The sequence below is a fragment of the Schistocerca piceifrons genome, chromosome 4, assembly GCF_021461385.2.
Source record: "Schistocerca piceifrons isolate TAMUIC-IGC-003096 chromosome 4, iqSchPice1.1, whole genome shotgun sequence".
NCBI classification, from domain to species: domain Eukaryota; kingdom Metazoa; phylum Arthropoda; class Insecta; order Orthoptera; family Acrididae; genus Schistocerca; species Schistocerca piceifrons.
The window spans coordinates 510,784,183-510,800,042 of record NC_060141.1 but is presented as its reverse complement, the minus strand read 5'-3'; the positions used below and the strand labels follow the sequence as shown (position 1 = coordinate 510,800,042).

Sequence of the window (15,860 nt, the reverse complement as noted above, 5' to 3'; positions counted from 1 at the left end):
TCTTTTTATAACTATGTTAATTACAGAGATATCAGTATGACATTGCTTTTCTAATCAAACTACTGTAATTTCTGCTTTTAGTATAGTATATTTGCAATAGACAAATTCATCAACATTTCACTCTTCAAAATCTAATTTCAAAGTAATTACAGTATTTACAACTTAGGAATCATCTGTTTTGCACATGCAACCACATGCTGTCTTATAAGGAAGTGATTTCATACCCAAGTATGACACATATATAGTAAATTGTGTTTTGCACTGCTGTGATAGCAGTATAAAAGGGGAACAGAAAAAAATGTCGTTTTCATTCTATCTGGGTCACTCATGTGTGTCCAATACTGATTAGTATGGGGGAGGGGCAGAGGGGGAACAGGACAAACTAGATATGCTACTTCCTTACAGAAAGTGCAAAAAGAACACAAAGAGAACAACCGAGTTGCTGATACAAACCTACAATCACTGTCCAACAAGAAAGAAAATTCAACAACTGTGCAAAAAATTGTTAGTGGAAGGTCACTCTAAAACTATGCAGAGAGTAAGCAGCAAGCCTGCAATCAGCAGAGTAAATGAAATACAACATTTTGGCAGTTCTTGCTGATAATCCACATGTTAGCTCCACGGAAACTAAGTGCCTCCGGAGTGTATCAGCTCATCACTGTTTACATTTTATTTGCAAACAGCTAAATGTATAACAATCTTTTCGTTGTGCCTTTCTACATTTCAACATGTCAACGTGTCATCTTTATGTAGAGAAGCAAATCTATCCCGTTTATAATGTCGTTGATAATAGAAACTTTGAGTTTACATGGTTTGAAAGTTGATATTAATATTTCTGTAATTAATATACCTATGAAAGTAGAGAATTTACCATAAAGTGAGGACTTTTTCACAATTCATTTGGGTGAAAAACAAATTACTATATCTTAGACGGTTCTGGAAATATCTGAGGTGAACAGCTTAGCTGTATAATGCTCAATGTGTTATAAGATGGAATCAAAGAGGATCTGAATATGTTCCTAAGGAATCCTGCTTCAAATGCTTTGTACACAAATCTAAAGAGCAACATCAACTGAGGTGGCTGGTGAAACAGCACAAGCTTAGGCAAAGGAGCTCGATGCCGTAAAGCAGGCTACTTGCAACAATCTGCTAGCAAAGCATTGTGCCAAGGCAACTGCCGGGTATCGCCATCTGCCTGCCAGTCAGTGCCTAGCCAATTACCAAAATCAGTGACCCTACGGCACCTGTCAAACATATTATTTGAAGCAGCAACACTACATCAAACCCACTTTGGTACATATAAATAGTGGCCCTCTGGCCAGGGTAGTCATCCACTGAAGCAGCAAGTCAATGAGTAGCCAACTGTCTACAGTGTGATACTCCACCGCACAGCCATTATCTTGACAAGACTGCCTGCCAAGGAGACCAGCTACAGTCTGATGAGCTATGGGTTGTACTAAGCCCCTCCTAACCATCAAGCCACTGGGGCACTTGCCAGCATCAGTTGGTGCCAGCCGGCCTCCAGTCCAGGGTTCGATTCCCAGATCTCTGTACCTGTTAATTGCCACAGCTGGGTGGGATTCAGAACTTAGTGGACTCTGTCAGCCTGCCTCGCTAGCCGTGACATTGCTCGGCCACAGCCGGGATCACCGACTGTGCACGTCATTCCACGTCTGGGCTACACTAGCATAGCAGTAGCCAGAGTCTTACTGTAATGCTTCGGGACCTGTGAGTCGACACCCACCTTCCAGGGATGCTACTTGCAAGTCCGAGTTGTACAGTGTGAACAAAGGAAATGGATGTTTTTCACTACTGAATAACTGAAACCTGGTTATATTTTTTAATAATATTGCACTCACAAATAGTACTTTTGTCGCCTTTTTGAAACCTACATACGTTAATTATGTCTGGAAAATAATGTTATTGAGATGATGACTTTGCCGGACACAAATTTCGTTCTCCTCCTGAAAATTTCGCACGGTTCACTCCGACATTTCATTCGGCACAGTTTCAATTTCCTGATGAATGGAAATCCTGAGGTCATTGACTGTGCTGGGCTGGTTTACATACACTCGTGATTTCAAGTAGCCCCACAAAAAAGAAGTAACAGATCGAGAAATCCAATGAGTGTGTGTGTGGGGGGAGGGGGGGGGGGGGGGGGCAAGGACATCACCGTATCGTGAAATGACATGTCTGGGAACAACAACCATACCATTTCCATAGATGCTCTTGCTGTTTGAGCTGTGGCACCATCCTAGTGAAACAGATTTTCCTCTTGTTCAGTCACTGCCTTTGAAGTTCTGGATGAAGAAAGTTTTTTAACATTTCCAATTTGGAGATACCACATCACACTTCTACATTTTCTGCACATTAACATAAACATCCAGATGAAAGTGGGCTTCATCACTCATGAATACTGGGACATATGCTCTTCCACGAAAACAGTGTCCATTATGCAACAAAATTCTCCACACTGCGCAAAATCAATTTCACTTAGTTGCTCAACAATCATTATTTTGTATGGGTGAAAACTAAGATCAACAAGTAAGATGCAATGAAGAGAATGCCGCAACACACCCAGCGAGACAGTTTGTTGTGCACCGGATCATTGAGGACTAGCAAGAACAGCCATTCTCAATCTAAATTTCCCCGAGTTTGAACTGAAAGGGGAAGATGAGGTGGTTTTTTTTCCATCACAGTTCCAATACATCTAAATGCTGCAACATATCAGAGCACAGAGTTTTGATCTGGGACCGCATCTCAATGTACGACATTAAACTTTCAATAGAAAAGATGTTGAACCCTGATCACGGAAAGCGCAGGTGACTCCAGTATATAAGAAAAGTAAAAGAACGGACCCATAAAATTACAGACCAATATCCCTATCTTCTGTTTGCAACACAATCGTTGAACATACTCTCAGTTCGAATACAATCAACTTTCTTAAGACTAAGAAGCCTATGTTCACGAATCAGGATGGGTATAGAAAGCATCAGTTGTGCGAAACTCAGCTTGCCCTTTTTCCACATGATATACTGAGAACTATGGATGAAGGGCAACAGGCAGATTCCATACTTATAGATTTCCAGAATGAATCTGACACCATACCCCACTGCAGACTGTTCCAGATCTTGTCTCTGACATTAAGCACGACAGTCAGACCTATTTATATCAAGATACTGGGGCAACTCAGCAACCAGATGATGTTCTGAAGAACAAAAGCAGTCATGACACAATAAAAAATTAATATAAGTTCAAAAATACCAGGTATGTAATCTGTGTGTAGATTACAAAAAAATTTGTTTGTGAGTACCCAAAACTAATAAATTCTGAACGTATTTCTGACAAAAAGAAAATTAGCCGCAAACCATACAATACCTAATGTATTTCGTCACAGCAGCACACTGACACAGAATTACAAAAATAATATGTCAAGAAAACTATATTCTAGATTGACAATCTAGATTTCTCAAACAAGGAACTGCGACAAATTGACCACCACAAAATTTCTTCATGGCACTGCCACATATATTTGCCTCCAAACTGAGAAACAGCAATTTTGTCATCATCTCATGCTTGCCACACATGACACTTTACAAATCTAGCCAGCAAGCCATTCAGTTGCCGAAATGTGTTGGTGTTGGCCATATCATTGCCCGTAGAGACATTCGATGAACAGCTATTATCAGTGTTGTCACAAGTTACCCAGGTGAAATTCCCTGATTTCCAGACAAGTTTTAGCTATTGTCCATGACAAATTTTGAGATCTCAAAAATATGTAGTGACTTCTGTATTTTATCCTCATGTGAGCAAAAATCTTAAGTACTAACATCAACATATTTTGTAATGAACTGTTTCTAGATGGAGAAAGCAAGCCGAATGGTATGTGTGTTTCATTAAGACCACTGTTGTTGTTTTATTTCAATAATACAAAATGCATTTGGTGACAACAATATACATTTCGTTGTAGTCGCAAGACAGATTTAAATACTTTCACTGTTTTCAGAAATAACTTCACAAAAAAGTAGGCCTCTTTAAATAAGTGTATAAGGCAGGGAAAAGTTATGTAAACCAACACATAAGGTGACTGCCAACAAAATGTTGGTTCTACTATAATCGTTATTGTCAGTTATTACCCACTGTGTTATGTGTACTGTTTTACAGGTATTGTGTAATTTTTCTTTCGAGAAATATGAGCACATAGCGTACAAAATGACAGCAACTACCACAAATGTCGTCTTCTTATCGTCCATACAATCTAATACATTAACTACTTCCGAAGTGCCAAAATGTACTACAACAAATAAAATGTCTATAAAACACTGCACTGCACAATTTACTTGGGATGAGAGCTGCAATTCCTGACATCCATCGCCCTTGGCCTCTGACCTGCCGAGGAGCACTGCAGTCCTGGGTCGACAAATAAACCACGAAAATCTGCCACATTATGCCACACAGAGGCAGATCCAGTCTCTGGACAGATCGGCGAGACTAGATCTGACGGCACGGTCTGCACATTAGTGGGAAACGACACGTTTCAGATCAGCAGGCCCCATCCGTTAGAGATAGCTGCAGAAATGGCCTACGATTTTGGCCTGTCATGGAAATCCACTCACTTGGCCAGATACTCATGAGTTACCAAGAGCACGTTGATGAGATGAGGCCGCAGTGATCAATCCATGCAACAGATAACTTGTGTGAATACTCTGAGAATCAATAATAATGATGATAGGTAACAATTCACCATAAAGATTATCACTGAGCTGCAGACAGGCATATAGAAAAGATAATCACAACTAAGTTTTCGACCTCAGTCTTTGTCAGAAAATAAGAGTGCACACACACATCTACACAACACAATCACTCACTTACAGCTGATGCACACATGACCATCATCTCCGGCTCCTGTGTCTACAGCCTCTGAGAATCAGATCCAAACAAACCAGTCCTCATGCCTCCCTGCCTCTCGTTGGCAACTGCCAGGCTAGTGGCAAAAGTGGTGACAGCACTGACTGCAAGCTGAGGGAATTGGTAGGAAGGCATACACTCTCAGCTGCACCCAGCCAGTGATGATGCATCACATCTCAGTAAACAAACTATTTCATCTACTGACACAAAAATGAAAATTTTCCAGTTTTTTTCCAAATTTCCCTGATATGCCATGACTTCCAAAACTTGTGGCAACTCTGTATTATATTTCTTTATAATATCTAAGACTACTACTAATATTACCAAATCACAAAACAAAGGACTCTCTATTATCTAGCTTGAATTGCAACCATTTTATAACAACACAACAACAAAACTTCAAAACATCAACATTACACACTAGAGAGTACCATTATATGCTATCAAATATATTCTTCAAACATGCCACATTTAAAATACACCACCCCAGAATGAGGCACATAATATAACACTGATATGTCAAATATAAAAGCTGAGGCCCAGAACCATATGTCTCGGTTGATCCAAAGGTAGGCTTACCATATGCCTAGAACTAACTCAAACAGTCCTGGTTTCTAGAGCTGTCTGGGGTAATGAGGTTGCAAAAATGTCTGGAGTTTGAGAATTTTATGACTTGTAAGTATTTCTTAAAATTGTAGACCTATATGTTCAATACCTCATTTTCAAATGTTCTCTCATGGCTGTGCCTCTGTCCTTGCAGCAAGTGCTGATGTCAATGGTGAGGCAAGGCTACCAGTTTCATCACAACTTTTCACTTTATCACTTGGCAACACAATAGGGACAATGTGTTTATTTTGTTTTTTGATGTGAAGTAACTAATTCATCTACATGTTTGTAATCATTTTTGCTCTCTCAGTTTTTTGTCTCACTGTTTAGCAATGGAAGAAAAAAAAGTGTTTGTTTAATGTTACGCTGTAACAGAAATACAAATTTTTGAAATTATGTAATGACAGTAACAACAAGGAACTGAACTGGCAGACTCTTGAAGACAGATTTAAACTATTCCAAGAAAATCTGTTAACAAAGTTTCAAGAACCGTCATTAAGTTATTACTCTAGGCATATACTACAACCCCCAAATATTGCTCACAAAGGTACCATGAGGTTAAGATTAGAATAATTACTGCACACAGAGAGGCATACAAACAATCATTCTTCCCACATTTCATATGTTAATTGAATAGGAAGAAACCCTAATAACTGGTACAATGGAACATACACTCTACCATGCAACTCACAGTGGTTTGCAGAGAATAGATGTAGAATGAATGTATTTATTGCACATTACCTGATGGTAAATTTTCTGTTGCACATAAAGCAAAGTGTGGTATTAAATACCATGTGAAAGGAGCTAAACATAGGGGTGTCATCACTGGAACTGTTTCACCAAACAAGAGAGATTTTTTGGATGTTAATTTTATCGCAGTAACAGAATATTTCATACATATTCTGCATTAATTTGTCAATTACAAACAAGAAAAATCCAAAAATTTCTAACATCTGTTGCCAAATATTTGATATTCACTCTAAAAGAAAATAATAATGTTAAGAAACAAAAATTCTTCTCATTTATAGACAGTTTTTTATAATTTGTGTCCAATAGTTTTGGTTGTGGACACACAGTTTGATAAAGTTGCTAACTTTCAGTGAATATGTTTATAAAGTGAATTGCCTGGTCTGTTTTAGAAGAGAGTGCATTAGTTGTTAACTAAATTATAAAAGATTCCGTATATACTGATAATTTACTCACTGCACACACATTGCTGAACCAGGTAATTCAAAACCAGGTTCTGTAAAAGTACCAGATGCTATTTAAGAAATGTGGAAAACAACTTTTCAGCTGTTTCAAAAGACTGACATTGCATGTTGCAATACTTCTAAAATGGTTAAGTTTGTGAATTTTTTTCAATTTTGGTGAATATTTGGTCTTTATAATGGGCGTAGACCTTCGGTATCTACCGTTAAATGTCTGCTGATTCAGACATTTCTTATTGTGGAGTTTATGATGTAATTAACATGTTGACTGCAGCATGCACAGTAATGGATGTTTCACTGCCGAGCTGGTGGGCACATGATAGAAGGCATAAGAGGCTCTGACTTGGCCACTGCTTCCCTCGTGACAGTCGGCATGTTAAAATGAAACCAAGGATACAACTGAATAAATGAAGCTTTGTGTTTCAATAAACTATTAAGCCTTTTGGGCAACTTCAAGTATATATCCTGGGTTGGACACTAAAAAATATGGTAACATGACCTGGATTGGACTCAAAAAAAATATGGTGAGCCTACCCTTGGGCAAAGCCGAAGATTGCGGTACCACCCATCGGCTTTCACCCATGACATCACCAAGGTGGCAGAACACTATTCCTAGATTAGCACCCATGAACTCATTCCCCACATGAAAACATTTAATAGCAGAAATAACTATAACAGCTGTTGAAATTTGGTGTTTTGGCTGGGGACAAACTAAATGTATGAGCCATTCCATGTCAAATCAACACACTTTAAATAAAAATTGTACCTCACCATTTCAGATTTTGCTAAAATTTGGTATACTCATGGGTGTGGAGACTAAGAAAAATACCAAATTGCAATTTTTTATCTCAGAGCATTTCTGAAATATAGCTATGTAAAATTTTCAGAAACTGTCCAAAAAAACATGAACAGACTTTTTAAAATCAATCTAGAAGTTCGAACAGTCCACGGGTGTACTGCTGGTCCATAGTGTCCAATGGGTACAATATTTCAGCAATCAGACATGTCGCCATCATCAGGTGTGCTGATGAACTGAGCTCCTGGGGATGGGTGGCCACGCACCTGATGATGGCGACATGTCTGATCGCTGAAATATTGTGCCCGTTGGACACTATGGACCGGCAGTACACCCGTGGACTGTTCCAAGCAAGAAATACACTGGGGAATCAAATCTAGAAGTTGTCCAAATTGAGCTAGAGGGCGGGGGAAAGGAGTCATTTTGCAGCATTTTTATGCTGTTTCCAGTGAAATACAACGCAACATAAATGTTAATCAAAATTTTGACTTAATGTTTTTCCAGAAGTACATAATATAAATTTTTCAAAATATTTCCATACATGCTTCATACTGTTGTAAATCACATGGCAAAATATAAATATGAGATGATGATAGTTTCTTTGCTTAAAAAATTATTCCCGACTTGTTTTTCACTAACAGCACCATTTTCACAAAACCTGCCTTTAACAAATAGGAATTAATTTAAAATATATGGAAAGGTAACTAAAAAATATCAGAAATATCAAAATATCATTATCTTAGAACAAAACCAATCAGCATATTCTATAATTAAACTAAGCTGATTGCTTACTTCAATTTTATACAATTTAAACTGATAGCCTATTAATTGGCAAAACAAATATATTGAACATGGGACCTATAACTGTAAATTTAAATACTGCTTTCAAAAAAAAAAGGGTAAGTACTGATGTAATAGTTCTGGTCTACATTAATGAAAATGTTCATTCAGTTTCCACAGACTTGAGTCATTGTATGTAGGCTGAGCAACTTGGTTCCTGTATGAGCATACGTGCTGCGCACAAGTTGAAACAGCACAGTCTGCATCCACCACACACATGCTGTCCATACATCACTCAGTGACCAGAGCCCTTGCCGAGACAATGCATTCTGTATTGTTTCTCCTAAGGTGGATAATTAATTATTTTATATTAGTATTCCTAAGCCATTATAGTGTACGAAGGTATCAGTATGAAGCAGTTACTACCTCTACATTGAACAATTATGTAAATATATTTCAGTGGAACTTGGTGTTTTTAACAGTTAATTTATGAGTAAAACTATAACCTGAATGAATGTTTTAAGTGGGTTTTTTTTTACTATATGGAACCAAGCAAAAAGTGCTCTGTTGTAATCCTCTGAAGAAATCAAACCATTTTATTGGAAACAGAAAAAAAACAAAAAACTGAGAGATATCACAGCGTGGATGCCCGAATTATTTGCACAAATACTTAATGGTTCCATGATTTGTGATAAAGGTAGGAAAGATGAAACCAATCTGAAAAATACAGAGAAGATTATGCTGTTTCAGAAATGCCCTTAAAAACTTGGCTTGAAGAAGCTTTTAAAATCAAAGGAACACAGCAATTTCACGCATTCATTCCTAACACTACATCAAAGTTATTAGTGAAACACTTTTCAGATGCTGTATAGGTGTGGGAGACGGAAGTAACTACACCATCAGACAAACTGAAGTTACAGGATATTTCAAACTACATCACCACTTTGTCTGACAATGATGGGTGCATTTTACAAAAAAAATGAAGAAGTTGATAAAAACGGAAATGCTGTGTGGCTAGGGCCTCCCGTCTGGTAGACCATTCGCCTGGTGCAAGTCTTTCGAGCTGATGCCACTTCGGTGACTTGCATGTCAATGGGAATGAAATGATACCAGGGGTGGACAAAGAACTTGATGAAAAGTGGAAATACGTTTTCTTCATCCATTTGGACCAGCTACATCACTCTTCTATCCTACACATTTGGTGTCCTGTGGGTGTAAGTTTTTGGCTGGTTGGATGGATGATTAAAAGGGACCAAACTACTTTGTCATCAGTCCCTTTTTCCTAGAACACACAGGTCTACATGATTGTACATGAGAGATGGCGTATCACAAAACCCCAAGAACTATCATAAGTCAACGAAGGCTAGATACGGGACAAAAAAGAAGAAAGGAGGGATACAGGAAGAAAGGCAGGTGAGATGCCCTATCTAGGGAGCAGCCAGAAACCCTTGAAAGCAGAATGCAATGAAGTGAATACGAGCCTCTATAAAAAATTCCGGAATATTTGTAATTTCGAGCCAGTGGTGTGTTCGAGCAAAATGCAGTGTACACCCCTGCACACACCTATGTTTAATGTGTCGCTGCTGGAAGTTTCATTATTGTATGTCTGTTAGTTATTGTTCAGTGCTGTACTGAGTAGAACATTGTGTTGCACAGTTTGCAAATTTTGAGATGGCAGAGTTAGAGAAGCAAACGTGTTTGCATTAAATTTTCCATAAAACTCAAGGAAACCCTTACAGAGACACACCAAATGATGCTGGAAGAGTGCTTATACGGTATTCGGTGTTATGAATGGTTCACACAATTTAAAAATGGCCAGATGGAAGTTAAAGATGACCCTCATCCAGGACACACTTCGTCTCTACCAGTGATGCTCATATCAGGAACATCTAAGAAACTGTGAGTGCCAATTGGAGACCAACTGCCCGAGAGATTCCAGAAGAATGTAATACTTCAGTTGGTTCATGTCATGAAATCTTGACATAGCATCTCAGAATGCATCGTGTTGTTGCCAAGTTCGTCGCACTGCTCATGAGTCAAGACCAGAAAGACATTCATCTCTCAATCTGTGAAGAGCTTTTGGATCATGTCAATGACAACAGGATATCCCTTAAGAGAATCATAATTGGTGATGAGACGTGAGTCTATGGTTATGATGTTCAGACCAAGGTTCAATTTTCATAATGGATCTGGAAAAATTCTCAAAGACCATAAAAATCTCGATAGGTCAGGTCAAATGTTAAAGACATGCTGATAGTTTTCTTTGAGTTTGAAGGATTAGTCCATTGTAAATTCGTAATGCAGTGAGAAGCTTAATTGATGGTAATATCGGGATGCCTGCAACAAAATGTGAGAAGGAAATGGCTTGAAATGTGGTGAGACTATTCATGGCTCCTACATCACAATAACACACCTATACATTCATCCTTATTGGTGCGTGACTACTGCACAAAATACAAAATCTCTGTGCTGCCTCATCCTCTGTACCTTCCAGGCCTTGCCCCTGAAGACTTTTTTTGTTTCCAACGTTGAAAACCCCATTAAAAGAGACAGTAATTTGCAACAACAGATGAGATGAAAGAATATTAGCAGACAGCGTTTCATACGATCCAGCACAAGGCATACCAAGACTGCTTTTGGAAGTGGAAACAGGGCTGAGAGCAGTGTGTTGATTGTATGAGTGAGTGTTTCAAAGGAGACAATGCACAGTAAGTAAAGAAAAGCATGGAGAAGTTTTGTGGCCAACGTTCCGGAATTTTTTGAACAGGCCTCAAACGTCCCACAGCAACTGCCACTTACCAGAGGTACGCCACTCCTAAACTGTCTAGGAAAGACTACCAACATGGACAGAGCAAGAGAAGCACAGACGAGCACACTAGAGGGGTGAAGAAGAGTATAAGAAGGCAACAGACTGTTCTACCAACCCCTCAGTGGGCCCGATAAGGTTAAGTGCCCCCCCCCGCCCCTCCTCATCAAAAGGGAAAAACAACAACAGTGGGGTGGGTGCTCACAACAGAGAAAATGACTGAGTCAGCCAAGTATGGCCAATGGGGAGCCAGAAAAGGACAGTACAGTCATTGCAAGAGGTCTGCATGGAGGGCCTCCACAGATTTGTGGTCTTGTTTATCATCCCTAGTTTGGTGAAGTCAGATGAACCATTCCACATTCCAGATCCCTAAAACTTGACAGTGTAATACAATGTGAGGTCTGTTTCCGGAATATCTATCGCTAAAGTCGGGTTACTGGTAGCCAGTTTGGTTAATCTATCAGCGATTTCATTTCCCACAATCCCAACATGGCCCGGGTTCCAGACAAAGGTCATTGATCATCCACATTGTTCAAGGACATACAGGGAATCCTGAATAACTATGACCAAGGGATGGCATGGGTAACACTGGTCGAGAGCTTGCAAACTGTTCGATTAGCTGTTGCAGATGAGAAAGGACTCCCCAGTGCATTAACAGATATGCTAAAGAGCACAAGAGATGGCTCCCAACTCCACTGTAAAAAACTATAGCCATCTGGCAAGGAGCACAGTATGCCCCGCATGAATATAAGCAAAGCCTACATGATCAGCAACTATTGAGCCATCAGTGTAGACTAGTTTTGAACATAGGGGTGCACCAAGGATGGAGAACAGTTGGTGGCACAGGGTGTTGGGATGAACCAAGACTTCCAGACCTTGTGATAGGTCAAAACACAGCTGTGGCCGAGGAATGTACCATGCAGGCATACATGAGAAGACCCAGAGGACAGCTAGTAGCAGAAACATCTGAAGTTCAGAGAGGAGGGAGTGAAAGCAGATGGAGATCGTAGTTCCTGATCTGGCATGCTGTTGCAGGATTGGATTTCAGTGTTTGGAAAGAGGAGATAGTAGTTTGGATGCTTAAGTGGACTGAAAACGTGTGTAGCATAATTAAGAAGCTGTTTTTGGTGCCTGTTCCGCAAGAGAGGACCCCAGTCTTAAAGGGTAAGCTGTCCACAAGACTATATCGAAAGGCTTCTGTGGCAAGTCTAACCCCACAGTTGTATATCAGATGCACCGTGCTGAGGGTGATGTCGAACCATATGGCAGACTCTCATAATCAAGATGTTATTGTATCAGGGCTTTGTAAAGCTGCAGAAGTCTAATGCAATCTGTACCCCAGCTGGTGTGACTCAGACAGCACAGTGTATTGAGGAGCAACCATCACTTTCATATGAGCTAGTGAAGACAGGGGATTCACATCAAACGAGCATCAAAGACAATCTAATAAGTCTCCACCACATTCAGTAGCTTGTCGTCAAGGTAAAGTTCTGGCTGTGGGTGAACAGTATGACGTCGAGAGAAGTGCACAATATGAGTTTTGGCAGCTAAAAACCGAAATCCATGAGTGAGAGGCCAAGACTGCACCTTTCGTATGGCACACTGCAGCCATCGTTCAGCAATACCCACACCAGAGGAGCAATAGTAGAGGCAAAAGTCATCAGCATACAACGAGGGCGATACTGAGGACCTCACAGTTGCTGTTAGGCCATTAATGGCTACTAGAAAGATAGGGGACCCCATACACTTGGATATAGGGGGTACAGTGGGAAGCACCAACTTTAACCCGGAAAGAACAGTGCGACAAGAAGTTCTGGATAAAAATTGGGAACAGATCCTAGAGTCACCACTAGGTTAAGGCACCAAGGACGTGGTGTCGCCATGTGGTGTCATAAACTTTTTGCAGGTCAAAATGGAAACTATAAGGTGTCGGCATCGAGCAAAAAGCTGTTCGGATGGCAGGCTTCAGGTACGAAACATTATCAATAGTGGAATGGCCTTGGCGGAAACCATCCTTGGATCGAGCCAGAAGACCCTGAGGCTCAAGGAGCCAAGCCAACACAGCTGCGGGCTCACCATGCATTCAAGCAACTTACAGAGCACATTGGTGAGACTGTTCCTGCTGCTAATAAGGTGAGTACACCGTTTGTTTATCACATGTTTTTATGAGCTTCAAACAGGAGCAACTTCTTTTCAGTTACCTCTGTAGTTACTAGTTTATTTTTGTAATTTCTTGTGTTTGAGTGCTTACTAGGAGCAACCTAACATTTTAAAAACAGTGTAGCATACAGTACTGCTGTTGCTATCGACCATCGTATCCACCCTCATATCATACAGGCTTTTGTTCGTTTTGCATACAACAACTCAGTGTCGGTTAGACCAGCAGTGAGAGAGCACTCCGAGTTCCTGCTGCAAATAAGGTGAGTACACCATTTATTTATTACGTATCTTTACGAGTTTCAAACAGGAGCGAGTTCAGAAATGGATAGGCACTGTGATTGCTGTGCACAGATGCGAGCTGAGTTGGCGACCCTTTGCTCACAGCTCCAGGCAGTGTTGGCTTCCGTCACACAGCTTGAGGCTGCTGACAAGGGGCATCACTGTGGGGGGTCGGACGCGGGGATGCGAGGGAAGTAGAGCACGACCCATGTGTCCCCCAATCAATCCACTGCTGTGGCCGCGCCAGGTACTGCCTGAACTAAAGTTGACCCCACACCCGTGGTCGAGTGGGAGATCATTCCAAAGCCTGGCAGGCAGCAAAAGACTTTCCGTGGGGCTGATCGTAGGACCACCCAGTTTGTTTGATGGACAGGTTTTGGGCTTAATCTATGGCTGATGACGTCTCTGAGCCGGATGCAGTCGTCCAATCAGTTCCAGAGAAAGCTTCTCGGCCCACTAGGTCTGGGCATTCGCAGAGGACAGAGGGTGGGTTTGCTGGTAGTTGGGAGCTCCAACATTAGGTGTGTAATGGGCCCTTAGTAACATGGCTGCCAAGAGGGGGGGAGGGAGGGGGGGGAGGAAGACTGTGTGCACTCCGTATGCATACTGGGGGGAGTCATTCCATATGTGGAAAGGGTGCTTCCGGATGCCATGAAGAGTACGGGGTGCAGCCAACTGCAGGTGGTGGCCTATGTCAGTACAAATGACGTGTGTCACTTTAGATCGGAGGAGATTCTCTCTGGTTTCCGGCGGCTAGCAGAAATGGTAAAGACTGCCAGTCTTGCTTCCGAGATTAAGGCGGGGCTCACCATCTGCAGCATCATCAACAGAACCGACTGTGGTCCTTCGGTGCAGAGCCGGGTGGAGGGTCTGAATCAGAGGCTCAGGCAGTTCTGTGACCTTATAGGCCGCAGATTCCTTGACTTGCGCCATTGGGTGGTGGGTTTCCGGGTTCCGCTTAATAGGTCTGGAGTCCACTACACACAGGAAGCAGCTACATGGGTAGTGGGGGCTGTGTGGAAGGGACTGGGTGGTTTTTTAGGTTAGAGGGTCTCAGAAAACCACAGAAAAGGCATCCATCTAAAAGGGGGCAGGTAAAACACAGTAAGGTAGTGGTAGAAACAATCGGTATTATAGTTGTATATTGTCGTAGCTGTGTTGGAAAAGAACCAGAGCTCCAAGCCCTAATAGAAAGCACCGAAGTTCAAATAGTTATAGGTACAGAAAGCTTGCTAAAGCCGAAATTAGTTCAGCCGACATTCTTTCAAGCGATCTAACAGTGTTCAGAAAGGATAGATTAAATACAGTTGGTGTTGGAGTATTTATTGCTGTCAGAAGTAGTTTGCCTTGTAGTGAAATTGAAGTAGGTAGTTCCTGTGAAATAGTATGGGTAGAGGTTATACTTTACAATCGGACTAAACTATTAATTGGATTTATTTACCGACCCCCCAACTCAGAAGATGTAGTCAATGAACAGTTCAAAGAAAACTTGAGTCTCATTACAAATAGGTACCCCACTCATACAAATATAGTCGGTGGCGACTTCAATCCACCCTCGATATGCTGGAAAAAATATATGTTTAAAGCCGGCGGCAGGCATAAAACATCATCTGAAATTGTACTGAATGCTTTCTCAGAAAATTATTTTGAACAATTAGTTCATGAGCCCACCTGAATTGTAAATGTTTGTGAAAGCACACTTGACCTATTTGCAACAAATAAACCTGGACAAATGGGGAGTATCATGATGAATGCAGGGATTAGCGACCACAAGGCAGTCATTGCTAGGCTGAATACCATAGCATCCACAACTATCAAAAAGAAATACAAAGTATATCTATTTAAAAAAAGCCAATAAAAATGCTCTTAACACCTTTTTAAGAGACAGTCTCCACTACTCCTGATCTGATCACGTAAGGGTAGAAAAGATGTAGAATGATTTCAACGAGATAGTATCGACGGCAATTGAGAGATATACACCACATAAATTAATAAGTGATGGTACTGATCCCCCATAGCACACAAAACAGGTCATATCACTGTTGCAGAAGCAACGAAGAAAGCATGCCAAATTTACAAGAACGCAAAATCCCGAAGACTGGCAAAGTTTTGCAGAAGTTCAAAATATAGCGCATGCTACAATGCAAGATGCTTTTAATAATTTCCGCAATGAAACTCTATCTTAGAATCTGGCAGAAAAGCCAAAGAGATTCTGGTCATATATATAAAGCACACCAGTGGCAAGACTCAATCAATACCTTCACTGCGCAATAACAACGGTGAAGTCACTGATGACAGTGCCACCAAAGCAGAGTTA

The 15,860-nt window shown here is 40.8% G+C and overlaps 1 protein-coding gene across 2 annotated transcripts in view; it reads right to left on the bottom strand.

Moving 5' to 3' along the window:
• The window catches only part of LOC124794984 (protein HBS1), a 188,613-nt gene that overhangs the window by 155,444 nt on the left and 17,309 nt on the right, over positions 1 to 15,860 (bottom strand). The gene's annotated exons all lie outside the window — the stretch shown is intronic.